Source organism: Rhinoderma darwinii, unplaced genomic scaffold (genome assembly GCF_050947455.1).
Source record: "Rhinoderma darwinii isolate aRhiDar2 unplaced genomic scaffold, aRhiDar2.hap1 Scaffold_4215, whole genome shotgun sequence".
NCBI classification, from domain to species: domain Eukaryota; kingdom Metazoa; phylum Chordata; class Amphibia; order Anura; family Rhinodermatidae; genus Rhinoderma; species Rhinoderma darwinii.
Window position 1 is genome coordinate 26,136 of NW_027463766.1, and position 12,201 is coordinate 38,336.

At 47.5% G+C, this 12,201-nt stretch overlaps 8 non-coding genes across 8 annotated transcripts; all 8 read right to left on the reverse strand.

The window, feature by feature from the left end:
* Positions 1-369: 369 nt before the first annotated feature.
* LOC142710048 (U2 spliceosomal RNA) lies at positions 370-560 on the reverse strand. Its single transcript, XR_012869161.1, has one exon. It is a non-coding gene; the product is annotated as a U2 spliceosomal RNA (small nuclear RNA).
* Positions 561-1,852: 1,292 nt separating this feature from the next.
* Positions 1,853-2,043, reverse strand: LOC142710050 (U2 spliceosomal RNA). Its single transcript, XR_012869162.1, has one exon. It is a non-coding gene; the product is annotated as a U2 spliceosomal RNA (small nuclear RNA).
* A 1,300-nt stretch (positions 2,044-3,343) lies between these two features.
* Positions 3,344-3,534, reverse strand: LOC142710051 (U2 spliceosomal RNA). Its single transcript, XR_012869163.1, has one exon. It is a non-coding gene; the product is annotated as a U2 spliceosomal RNA (small nuclear RNA).
* Positions 3,535-4,811: 1,277 nt separating this feature from the next.
* LOC142710052 (U2 spliceosomal RNA) lies at positions 4,812-5,002 on the reverse strand. The gene has a single exon (XR_012869164.1). It is a non-coding gene; the product is annotated as a U2 spliceosomal RNA (small nuclear RNA).
* A 1,300-nt stretch (positions 5,003-6,302) lies between these two features.
* On the reverse strand, positions 6,303-6,493 carry LOC142710053 (U2 spliceosomal RNA). The gene has a single exon (XR_012869165.1). It is a non-coding gene; the product is annotated as a U2 spliceosomal RNA (small nuclear RNA).
* Positions 6,494-7,785: 1,292 nt separating this feature from the next.
* LOC142710054 (U2 spliceosomal RNA) lies at positions 7,786-7,976 on the reverse strand. The gene has a single exon (XR_012869166.1). It is a non-coding gene; the product is annotated as a U2 spliceosomal RNA (small nuclear RNA).
* A 1,292-nt stretch (positions 7,977-9,268) lies between these two features.
* Positions 9,269-9,459, reverse strand: LOC142710055 (U2 spliceosomal RNA). Its single transcript, XR_012869167.1, has one exon. It is a non-coding gene; the product is annotated as a U2 spliceosomal RNA (small nuclear RNA).
* A 1,292-nt stretch (positions 9,460-10,751) lies between these two features.
* On the reverse strand, positions 10,752-10,942 carry LOC142710084 (U2 spliceosomal RNA). The gene has a single exon (XR_012869193.1). It is a non-coding gene; the product is annotated as a U2 spliceosomal RNA (small nuclear RNA).
* Positions 10,943-12,201: the final 1,259 nt, after the last annotated feature.

Genomic DNA, 12,201 nt, shown 5'->3' on the forward strand with positions numbered 1-12,201 from the left:
GTGCTGCATCAATCAATCAATCAATCAATCAATCAATCAATCAATCAATCAATCAATCAATCAATCAATCAGTGGCTGGCTCAGGTGCAGCTCTTTAACTTACCTAAAAGGGAGGGCGGAGAGAAGACAAGGAAGGTGAATGAGGTGTTCCAATGTGAAATGCCGGAAACACAGAAACACAGACGACACACAACAAGAGGTGGCAATCTATTCATTAATTGCATTTAATCAATGAGCTCATTATCACTCATGCATTGTCCAACAGGTGTTGAAATAATGGGATTAAAAGGGGAGATCCCTTCAGAAAGACAGAAACAATAGCAAAGACAAAAAACACTTTTGGAATCTGCTTTTAGTCAACACATAAGGAAAGGGTGCACCGGTCCTGGAAATACTGCAATACCAGGTCAATGCGTGGAGTGGACAGAGCAAGCTCTATTTCCATCTCCCTGTTCTAAAAATCCATTTAATATATGGTCCCCAGATAGGGGACGTATCAGATATTAAACTGATAAGAACAGATACTACACTTGATCTTAGCCAAAAGGCCGAGAAGCGATAACCCGAACGGGCCGCGCGTTGCCCGAGCCTGCCCGATACTGCTGTTCAGCCCTTGCAGCGATTCAGCCTACTTCTAGGCAATTCCATGGGGCCCTGCAGGCTCACACACTCACAGCTACACGGGAGGTGAATAAAGGCCGGAGAGGAAGCCAGACAGGATTTGCTTCTTTTGCTTGCACCACAATGCAGTGCTGAAAGAGGAGGAATCTACATAAAAACGCCTTCCTGGCAACGCCCAAATGCCCTGCTGCCATGCAGATAAACACTGGCAGCGGCAGCAAGTGCATGCCCACAGCCACCCCTTGTTCCTTCACACCTTGTATCAGCTGTAATCCAGTCCAGTCCAGTGCTGCCTGCTGAGCAGCACTGACCAACACTGCCTGGGCCCAGGCTTTTATCTCTGAGGCCCCATTATGATGTCAGAAAGCTGGCTCTGGAATCCTGAGGGCTCCACTATGACACGTGCAAAGTTCCGTCTGAACTTTATATAAGACGGTGAGGCTCAGTCAGTCACTCAGTGTTGCCTGAGAGGGCAACACTGCAACAGCCGGCCGCCAGGCTGTCTTTTTTTTGCACAGCTAGTTGCCTCCAGGAGGCCACAAGAGGGAGACAAGGGACTGCAAAATGGAAAATAGGCATCCACCAACTTTACAGACAACTTCTCCTTGCTCCTACAACCTCCATCCTTGCACAGTTTGTTATTCTTCTAGGTAACATAGTAACAAATCCAAATTGCTGCTCTCTTTGTAGGCAAGCAAGGCTTTGTTGCAACTGCAATTCTTACTTCTTCTTGAAATGTAGGGACGACAGTACATTCCATCACATCCATCTAGTGTACACAGGTAGGTCCATTGTGGCGGGCAGGCGAGCGGGCGGGCTGCTTTATTGGCTGTTTGCTGTTCCCCTACTCCACTCCACTATTTGACTGTTGTGCTGCATCAATCAATCAATCAATCAATCAATCAATCAATCAATCAATCAATCAATCAATCAGTGGCTGGCTCAGGTGCAGCTCTTTAACTTACCTAAAAGGGAGGGCGGAGAGAAGACAAGGAAGGTGAATGAGGTGTTCCAATGTGAAATGCCGGAAACACAGAAACACAGACGACACACAACAAGAGGTGGCAATCTATTCATTAATTGCATTTAATCAATGAGCTCATTATCACTCATGCATTGTCCAACAGGTGTTGAAATAATGGGATTAAAAGGGGAGATCCCTTCAGAAAGACAGAAACAATAGCAAAGACAAAAAACACTTTTGGAATCTGCTTTTAGTCAACACATAAGGAAAGGGTGCACCGGTCCTGGAAATACTGCAATACCAGGTCAATGCGTGGAGTGGACAGAGCAAGCTCTATTTCCATCTCCCTGTTCTAAAAATCCATTTAATATATGGTCCCCAGATAGGGGACGTATCAGATATTAAACTGATAAGAACAGATACTACACTTGATCTTAGCCAAAAGGCCGAGAAGCGATAACCCGAACGGGCCGCGCGTTGCCCGAGCCTGCCCGATACTGCTGTTCAGCCCTTGCAGCGATTCAGCCTACTTCTAGGCAATTCCATGGGGCCCTGCAGGCTCACACACTCACAGCTACACGGGAGGTGAATAAAGGCCGGAGAGGAAGCCAGACAGGATTTGCTTCTTTTGCTTGCACCACAATGCAGTGCTGAAAGAGGAGGAATCTACATAAAAACGCCTTCCTGGCAACGCCCAAATGCCCTGCTGCCATGCAGATAAACACTGGCAGCGGCAGCAAGTGCATGCCCACAGCCACCCCTTGTTCCTTCACACCTTGTATCAGCTGTAATCCAGTCCAGTCCAGTGCTGCCTGCTGAGCAGCACTGACCAACACTGCCTGGGCCCAGGCTTTTATCTCTGAGGCCCCATTATGATGTCAGAAAGCTGGCTCTGGAATCCTGAGGGCTCCACTATGACACGTGCAAAGTTCCGTCTGAACTTTATATAAGACGGTGAGGCTCAGTCAGTCACTCAGTGTTGCCTGAGAGGGCAACACTGCAACAGCCGGCCGCCAGGCTGTCTTTTTTTTGCACAGCTAGTTGCCTCCAGGAGGCCACAAGAGGGAGACAAGGGACTGCAAAATGGAAAATAGGCATCCACCAACTTTACAGACAACTTCTCCTTGCTCCTACAACCTCCATCCTTGCACAGTTTGTTATTCTTCTAGGTAACATAGTAACAAATCCAAATTGCTGCTCTCTTTGTAGGCAAGCAAGGCTTTGTTGCAACTGCAATTCTTACTTCTTCTTGAAATGTAGGGACGACAGTACATTCCATCACATCCATCTAGTGTACACAGGTAGGTCCATTGTGGCGGGCAGGCGAGCGGGCGGGCTGCTTTATTGGCTGTTTGCTGTTCCCCTACTCCACTCCACTATTTGACTGTTGTGCTGCATCAATCAATCAATCAATCAATCAATCAATCAATCAATCAATCAATCAATCAATCAATCAATCAGTGGCTGGCTCAGGTGCAGCTCTTTAACTTACCTAAAAGGGAGGGCGGAGAGAAGACAAGGAAGGTGAATGAGGTGTTCCAATGTGAAATGCCGGAAACACAGAAACACAGACGACACACAACAAGAGGTGGCAATCTATTCATTAATTGCATTTAATCAATGAGCTCATTATCACTCATGCATTGTCCAACAGGTGTTGAAATAATGGGATTAAAAGGGGAGATCCCTTCAGAAAGACAGAAACAATAGCAAAGACAAAAAACACTTTTGGAATCTGCTTTTAGTCAACACATAAGGAAAGGGTGCACCGGTCCTGGAAATACTGCAATACCAGGTCAATGCGTGGAGTGGACAGAGCAAGCTCTATTTCCATCTCCCTGTTCTAAAAATCCATTTAATATATGGTCCCCAGATAGGGGACGTATCAGATATTAAACTGATAAGAACAGATACTACACTTGATCTTAGCCAAAAGGCCGAGAAGCGATAACCCGAACGGGCCGCGCGTTGCCCGAGCCTGCCCGATACTGCTGTTCAGCCCTTGCAGCGATTCAGCCTACTTCTAGGCAATTCCATGGGGCCCTGCAGGCTCACACACTCACAGCTACACGGGAGGTGAATAAAGGCCGGAGAGGAAGCCAGACAGGATTTGCTTCTTTTGCTTGCACCACAATGCAGTGCTGAAAGAGGAGGAATCTACATAAAAACGCCTTCCTGGCAACGCCCAAATGCCCTGCTGCCATGCAGATAAACACTGGCAGCGGCAGCAAGTGCATGCCCACAGCCACCCCTTGTTCCTTCACACCTTGTATCAGCTGTAATCCAGTCCAGTCCAGTGCTGCCTGCTGAGCAGCACTGACCAACACTGCCTGGGCCCAGGCTTTTATCTCTGAGGCCCCATTATGATGTCAGAAAGCTGGCTCTGGAATCCTGAGGGCTCCACTATGACACGTGCAAAGTTCCGTCTGAACTTTATATAAGACGGTGAGGCTCAGTCAGTCACTCAGTGTTGCCTGAGAGGGCAACACTGCAACAGCCGGCCGCCAGGCTGTCTTTTTTTTGCACAGCTAGTTGCCTCCAGGAGGCCACAAGAGGGAGACAAGGGACTGCAAAATGGAAAATAGGCATCCACCAACTTTACAGACAACTTCTCCTTGCTCCTACAACCTCCATCCTTGCACAGTTTGTTATTCTTCTAGGTAACATAGTAACAAATCCAAATTGCTGCTCTCTTTGTAGGCAAGCAAGGCTTTGTTGCAACTGCAATTCTTACTTCTTCTTGAAATGTAGGGACGACAGTACATTCCATCACATCCATCTAGTGTACACAGGTAGGTCCATTGTGGCGGGCAGGCGAGCGGGCGGGCTGCTTTATTGGCTGTTTGCTGTTCCCCTACTCCACTCCACTATTTGACTGTTGTGCTGCAATCAATCAATCAATCAATCAATCAATCAATCAATCAATCAGTGGCTGGCTCAGGTGCAGCTCTTTAACTTACCTAAAAGGGAGGGCGGAGAGAAGACAAGGAAGGTGAATGAGGTGTTCCAATGTGAAATGCCGGAAACACAGAAACACAGACGACACACAACAAGAGGTGGCAATCTATTCATTAATTGCATTTAATCAATGAGCTCATTATCACTCATGCATTGTCCAACAGGTGTTGAAATAATGGGATTAAAAGGGGAGATCCCTTCAGAAAGACAGAAACAATAGCAAAGACAAAAAACACTTTTGGAATCTGCTTTTAGTCAACACATAAGGAAAGGGTGCACCGGTCCTGGAAATACTGCAATACCAGGTCAATGCGTGGAGTGGACAGAGCAAGCTCTATTTCCATCTCCCTGTTCTAAAAATCCATTTAATATATGGTCCCCAGATAGGGGACGTATCAGATATTAAACTGATAAGAACAGATACTACACTTGATCTTAGCCAAAAGGCCGAGAAGCGATAACCCGAACGGGCCGCGCGTTGCCCGAGCCTGCCCGATACTGCTGTTCAGCCCTTGCAGCGATTCAGCCTACTTCTAGGCAATTCCATGGGGCCCTGCAGGCTCACACACTCACAGCTACACGGGAGGTGAATAAAGGCCGGAGAGGAAGCCAGACAGGATTTGCTTCTTTTGCTTGCACCACAATGCAGTGCTGAAAGAGGAGGAATCTACATAAAAACGCCTTCCTGGCAACGCCCAAATGCCCTGCTGCCATGCAGATAAACACTGGCAGCGGCAGCAAGTGCATGCCCACAGCCACCCCTTGTTCCTTCACACCTTGTATCAGCTGTAATCCAGTCCAGTCCAGTGCTGCCTGCTGAGCAGCACTGACCAACACTGCCTGGGCCCAGGCTTTTATCTCTGAGGCCCCATTATGATGTCAGAAAGCTGGCTCTGGAATCCTGAGGGCTCCACTATGACACGTGCAAAGTTCCGTCTGAACTTTATATAAGACGGTGAGGCTCAGTCAGTCACTCAGTGTTGCCTGAGAGGGCAACACTGCAACAGCCGGCCGCCAGGCTGTCTTTTTTTTGCACAGCTAGTTGCCTCCAGGAGGCCACAAGAGGGAGACAAGGGACTGCAAAATGGAAAATAGGCATCCACCAACTTTACAGACAACTTCTCCTTGCTCCTACAACCTCCATCCTTGCACAGTTTGTTATTCTTCTAGGTAACATAGTAACAAATCCAAATTGCTGCTCTCTTTGTAGGCAAGCAAGGCTTTGTTGCAACTGCAATTCTTACTTCTTCTTGAAATGTAGGGACGACAGTACATTCCATCACATCCATCTAGTGTACACAGGTAGGTCCATTGTGGCGGGCAGGCGAGCGGGCGGGCTGCTTTATTGGCTGTTTGCTGTTCCCCTACTCCACTCCACTATTTGACTGTTGTGCTGCATCAATCAATCAATCAATCAATCAATCAATCAATCAATCAATCAATCAATCAATCAATCAATCAGTGGCTGGCTCAGGTGCAGCTCTTTAACTTACCTAAAAGGGAGGGCGGAGAGAAGACAAGGAAGGTGAATGAGGTGTTCCAATGTGAAATGCCGGAAACACAGAAACACAGACGACACACAACAAGAGGTGGCAATCTATTCATTAATTGCATTTAATCAATGAGCTCATTATCACTCATGCATTGTCCAACAGGTGTTGAAATAATGGGATTAAAAGGGGAGATCCCTTCAGAAAGACAGAAACAATAGCAAAGACAAAAAACACTTTTGGAATCTGCTTTTAGTCAACACATAAGGAAAGGGTGCACCGGTCCTGGAAATACTGCAATACCAGGTCAATGCGTGGAGTGGACAGAGCAAGCTCTATTTCCATCTCCCTGTTCTAAAAATCCATTTAATATATGGTCCCCAGATAGGGGACGTATCAGATATTAAACTGATAAGAACAGATACTACACTTGATCTTAGCCAAAAGGCCGAGAAGCGATAACCCGAACGGGCCGCGCGTTGCCCGAGCCTGCCCGATACTGCTGTTCAGCCCTTGCAGCGATTCAGCCTACTTCTAGGCAATTCCATGGGGCCCTGCAGGCTCACACACTCACAGCTACACGGGAGGTGAATAAAGGCCGGAGAGGAAGCCAGACAGGATTTGCTTCTTTTGCTTGCACCACAATGCAGTGCTGAAAGAGGAGGAATCTACATAAAAACGCCTTCCTGGCAACGCCCAAATGCCCTGCTGCCATGCAGATAAACACTGGCAGCGGCAGCAAGTGCATGCCCACAGCCACCCCTTGTTCCTTCACACCTTGTATCAGCTGTAATCCAGTCCAGTCCAGTGCTGCCTGCTGAGCAGCACTGACCAACACTGCCTGGGCCCAGGCTTTTATCTCTGAGGCCCCATTATGATGTCAGAAAGCTGGCTCTGGAATCCTGAGGGCTCCACTATGACACGTGCAAAGTTCCGTCTGAACTTTATATAAGACGGTGAGGCTCAGTCAGTCACTCAGTGTTGCCTGAGAGGGCAACACTGCAACAGCCGGCCGCCAGGCTGTCTTTTTTTTGCACAGCTAGTTGCCTCCAGGAGGCCACAAGAGGGAGACAAGGGACTGCAAAATGGAAAATAGGCATCCACCAACTTTACAGACAACTTCTCCTTGCTCCTACAACCTCCATCCTTGCACAGTTTGTTATTCTTCTAGGTAACATAGTAACAAATCCAAATTGCTGCTCTCTTTGTAGGCAAGCAAGGCTTTGTTGCAACTGCAATTCTTACTTCTTCTTGAAATGTAGGGACGACAGTACATTCCATCACATCCATCTAGTGTACACAGGTAGGTCCATTGTGGCGGGCAGGCGAGCGGGCGGGCTGCTTTATTGGCTGTTTGCTGTTCCCCTACTCCACTCCACTATTTGACTGTTGTGCTGCATCAATCAATCAATCAATCAATCAATCAATCAATCAATCAATCAATCAATCAATCAGTGGCTGGCTCAGGTGCAGCTCTTTAACTTACCTAAAAGGGAGGGCGGAGAGAAGACATGGAAGGTGAATGAGGTGTTCCAATGTGAAATGCCGGAAACACAGAAACACAGACGACACACAACAAGAGGTGGCAATCTATTCATTAATTGCATTTAATCAATGAGCTCATTATCACTCATGCATTGTCCAACAGGTGTTGAAATAATGGGATTAAAAGGGGAGATCCCTTCAGAAAGACAGAAACAATAGCAAAGACAAAAAACACTTTTGGAATCTGCTTTTAGTCAACACATAAGGAAAGGGTGCACCGGTCCTGGAAATACTGCAATACCAGGTCAATGCGTGGAGTGGACAGAGCAAGCTCTATTTCCATCTCCCTGTTCTAAAAATCCATTTAATATATGGTCCCCAGATAGGGGACGTATCAGATATTAAACTGATAAGAACAGATACTACACTTGATCTTAGCCAAAAGGCCGAGAAGCGATAACCCGAACGGGCCGCGCGTTGCCCGAGCCTGCCCGATACTGCTGTTCAGCCCTTGCAGCGATTCAGCCTACTTCTAGGCAATTCCATGGGGCCCTGCAGGCTCACACACTCACAGCTACACGGGAGGTGAATAAAGGCCGGAGAGGAAGCCAGACAGGATTTGCTTCTTTTGCTTGCACCACAATGCAGTGCTGAAAGAGGAGGAATCTACATAAAAACGCCTTCCTGGCAACGCCCAAATGCCCTGCTGCCATGCAGATAAACACTGGCAGCGGCAGCAAGTGCATGCCCACAGCCACCCCTTGTTCCTTCACACCTTGTATCAGCTGTAATCCAGTCCAGTCCAGTGCTGCCTGCTGAGCAGCACTGACCAACACTGCCTGGGCCCAGGCTTTTATCTCTGAGGCCCCATTATGATGTCAGAAAGCTGGCTCTGGAATCCTGAGGGCTCCACTATGACACGTGCAAAGTTCCGTCTGAACTTTATATAAGACGGTGAGGCTCAGTCAGTCACTCAGTGTTGCCTGAGAGGGCAACACTGCAACAGCCGGCCGCCAGGCTGTCTTTTTTTTGCACAGCTAGTTGCCTCCAGGAGGCCACAAGAGGGAGACAAGGGACTGCAAAATGGAAAATAGGCATCCACCAACTTTACAGACAACTTCTCCTTGCTCCTACAACCTCCATCCTTGCACAGTTTGTTATTCTTCTAGGTAACATAGTAACAAATCCAAATTGCTGCTCTCTTTGTAGGCAAGCAAGGCTTTGTTGCAACTGCAATTCTTACTTCTTCTTGAAATGTAGGGACGACAGTACATTCCATCACATCCATCTAGTGTACACAGGTAGGTCCATTGTGGCGGGCAGGCGAGCGGGCGGGCTGCTTTATTGGCTGTTTGCTGTTCCCCTACTCCACTCCACTATTTGACTGTTGTGCTGCATCAATCAATCAATCAATCAATCAATCAATCAATCAATCAATCAATCAATCAATCAGTGGCTGGCTCAGGTGCAGCTCTTTAACTTACCTAAAAGGGAGGGCGGAGAGAAGACAAGGAAGGTGAATGAGGTGTTCCAATGTGAAATGCCGGAAACACAGAAACACAGACGACACACAACAAGAGGTGGCAATCTATTCATTAATTGCATTTAATCAATGAGCTCATTATCACTCATGCATTGTCCAACAGGTGTTGAAATAATGGGATTAAAAGGGGAGATCCCTTCAGAAAGACAGAAACAATAGCAAAGACAAAAAACACTTTTGGAATCTGCTTTTAGTCAACACATAAGGAAAGGGTGCACCGGTCCTGGAAATACTGCAATACCAGGTCAATGCGTGGAGTGGACAGAGCAAGCTCTATTTCCATCTCCCTGTTCTAAAAATCCATTTAATATATGGTCCCCAGATAGGGGACGTATCAGATATTAAACTGATAAGAACAGATACTACACTTGATCTTAGCCAAAAGGCCGAGAAGCGATAACCCGAACGGGCCGCGCGTTGCCCGAGCCTGCCCGATACTGCTGTTCAGCCCTTGCAGCGATTCAGCCTACTTCTAGGCAATTCCATGGGGCCCTGCAGGCTCACACACTCACAGCTACACGGGAGGTGAATAAAGGCCGGAGAGGAAGCCAGACAGGATTTGCTTCTTTTGCTTGCACCACAATGCAGTGCTGAAAGAGGAGGAATCTACATAAAAACGCCTTCCTGGCAACGCCCAAATGCCCTGCTGCCATGCAGATAAACACTGGCAGCGGCAGCAAGTGCATGCCCACAGCCACCCCTTGTTCCTTCACACCTTGTATCAGCTGTAATCCAGTCCAGTCCAGTGCTGCCTGCTGAGCAGCACTGACCAACACTGCCTGGGCCCAGGCTTTTATCTCTGAGGCCCCATTATGATGTCAGAAAGCTGGCTCTGGAATCCTGAGGGCTCCACTATGACACGTGCAAAGTTCCGTCTGAACTTTATATAAGACGGTGAGGCTCAGTCAGTCACTCAGTGTTGCCTGAGAGGGCAACACTGCAACAGCCGGCCGCCAGGCTGTCTTTTTTTTGCACAGCTAGTTGCCTCCAGGAGGCCACAAGAGGGAGACAAGGGACTGCAAAATGGAAAATAGGCATCCACCAACTTTACAGACAACTTCTCCTTGCTCCTACAACCTCCATCCTTGCACAGTTTGTTATTCTTCTAGGTAACATAGTAACAAATCCAAATTGCTGCTCTCTTTGTAGGCAAGCAAGGCTTTGTTGCAACTGCAATTCTTACTTCTTCTTGAAATGTAGGGACGACAGTACATTCCATCACATCCATCTAGTGTACACAGGTAGGTCCATTGTGGCGGGCAGGAGAGCGGGCGGGCTGCTTTATTGGCTGTTTGCTGTTCCCCTACTCCACTCCACTATTTGACTGTTGTGCTGCATCAATCAATCAATCAATCAATCAATCAATCAATCAATCAATCAATCAATCAATCAGTGGCTGGCTCAGGTGCAGCTCTTTAACTTACCTAAAAGGGAGGGCGGAGAGAAGACAAGGAAGGTGAATGAGGTGTTCCAATGTGAAATGCCGGAAACACAGAAACACAGACGACACACAACAAGAGGTGGCAATCTATTCATTAATTGCATTTAATCAATGAGCTCATTATCACTCATGCATTGTCCAACAGGTGTTGAAATAATGGGATTAAAAGGGGAGATCCCTTCAGAAAGACAGAAACAATAGCAAAGACAAAAAACACTTTTGGAATCTGCTTTTAGTCAACACATAAGGAAAGGGTGCACCGGTCCTGGAAATACTGCAATACCAGGTCAATGCGTGGAGTGGACAGAGCAAGCTCTATTTCCATCTCCCTGTTCTAAAAATCCATTTAATATATGGTCCCCAGATAGGGGACGTATCAGATATTAAACTGATAAGAACAGATACTACACTTGATCTTAGCCAAAAGGCCGAGAACCGATAACCCGAACGGGCCGCGCGTTGCCCGAGCCTGCCCGATACTGCTGTTCAGCCCTTGCAGCGATTCAGCCTACTTCTAGGCAATTCCATGGGGCCCTGCAGGCTCACACACTCACAGCTACACGGGAGGTGAATAAAGGCCGGAGAGGAAGCCAGACAGGATTTGCTTCTTTTGCTTGCACCACAATGCAGTGCTGAAAGAGGAGGAATCTACATAAAAACGCCTTCCTGGCAACGCCCAAATGCCCTGCTGCCATGCAGATAAACACTGGCAGCGGCAGCAAGTGCATGCCCACAGCCACCCCTTGTTCCTTCACACCTTGTATCAGCTGTAATCCAGTCCAGTCCAGTGCTGCCTGCTGAGCAGCACTGACCAACACTGCCTGGGCCCAGGCTTTTATCTCTGAGGCCCCATTATGATGTCAGAAAGCTGGCTCTGGAATCCTGAGGGCTCCACTATGACACGTGCAAAGTTCCGTCTGAACTTTATATAAGACGGTGAGGCTCAGTCAGTCACTCAGTGTTGCCTGAGAGGGCAACACTGCAACAGCCGGCCGCCAGGCTGTCTTTTTTTTGCACAGCTAGTTGCCTCCAGGAGGCCACAAGAGGGAGACAAGGGACTGCAAAATGGAAAATAGGCATCCACCAACTTTACAGACAACTTCTCCTTGCTCCTACAACCTCCATCCTTGCACAGTTTGTTATTCTTCTAGGTAACATAGTAACAAATCCAAATTGCTGCTCTCTTTGTAGGCAAGCAAGGCTTTGTTGCAACTGCAATTCTTACTTCTTCTTGAAATGTAGGGACGACAGTACATTCCATCACATCCATCTAGTGTACACAGGTAGGTCCATTGTGGCGGGCAGGCGAGCGGGCGGGCTGCTTTATTGGCTGTTTGCTGTTCCCCTACTCCACTCCACTATTTGACTGTTGTGCTGCATCAATCAATCAATCAATCAATCAATCAATCAATCAATCAATCAATCAATCAATCAATCAATCAGTGGCTGGCTCAGGTGCAGCTCTTTAACTTACCTAAAAGGGAGGGCGGAGAGAAGACAAGGAAGGTGAATGAGGTGTTCCAATGTGAAATGCCGGAAACACAGAAACACAGACGACACACAACAAGAGGTGGCAATCTATTCATTAATTGCATTTAATCAATGAGCTCATTATCACTCATGCATTGTCCAACAGGTGTTGAAATAATGGGATTAAAAGGGGAGATCCCTTCAGAAAGACAGAAACAATAGCAAAGAC